The sequence below is a fragment of the Trichomycterus rosablanca genome, chromosome 4 (genome assembly GCF_030014385.1).
Source record: "Trichomycterus rosablanca isolate fTriRos1 chromosome 4, fTriRos1.hap1, whole genome shotgun sequence".
NCBI lineage: Eukaryota > Metazoa > Chordata > Actinopteri > Siluriformes > Trichomycteridae > Trichomycterus > Trichomycterus rosablanca.
Genome location: NC_085991.1, coordinates 46,605 through 47,500, shown reverse-complemented (window position 1 = coordinate 47,500; position 896 = coordinate 46,605).

The following is an 896-nucleotide window of genomic DNA, read 5'->3' as shown; positions in this document are numbered from 1 at the left end:
TACATCTACTTTGATTTAAACTGCCATTATGTAGTAAAATGAAGATGTTTCCATAAGCATCTGGTCCGACAATAAAATAAGAGTAGTTGGATGAAGCTCTTCAGGTTCTGAGGTTCAAACAAAAGCACAGGACTTTAGGTAATGTATAATATTTTACTATTTTAACCTTTTTAAGACAGTAAAACATTATAATTATTATAAGTATTTTTAAGTATATTTGTGTTGTGACATTAGAATAATACAATTTTAAGTTAGTATCTGCTTTTGATATGAAGGTTTAGTTTTACAAAACTCTCAGCTTTTGAGTGAATATAATCCACATTTATAGCTTAACAAAGTTAAGACTTAAATTTACCACAAAACTAGAAACTGAGCATTTGGGCAGTGAGACAATACAGAATGAATCTTATGATTCTGAAAGATTTTAGTTTTATCTGTTTTCTTGTCACAATGTCTAACTCTAAATAAACTGTCTGATAAGCTTCAAACTTTATTTTTTTAAAACAAAACATAATTTTATTAATATGCATTAAAACTAGGGCTGTCGAAGTTAACGCGATAATAACGCATTAACGCGATTTCAATTTAACGCGATTTAAAAAAATAGTGCAGTTAACGCAAATTCTAGTTCATGTTGAGACTTGACCGGTAGAACAAACGTTTTAATGTCGGACTTGCCACCGTTTTTCATTTGCGGTTTGTTAACATAATGTAACCGATCGTTGTAGTGATGCACTTGCTTAATAAAGAAATAAATACACGCTATATTCACAAGTTGTCGGGAGCAGAACACTTTTTTTTTTTTTACTTATTCTGTTACGGTACCAAATACCGGAAAGCTGAGTCAAGCACGTTAGTCCATGAACTATGGAAGCCCAAAAGGGTCAAAACACACT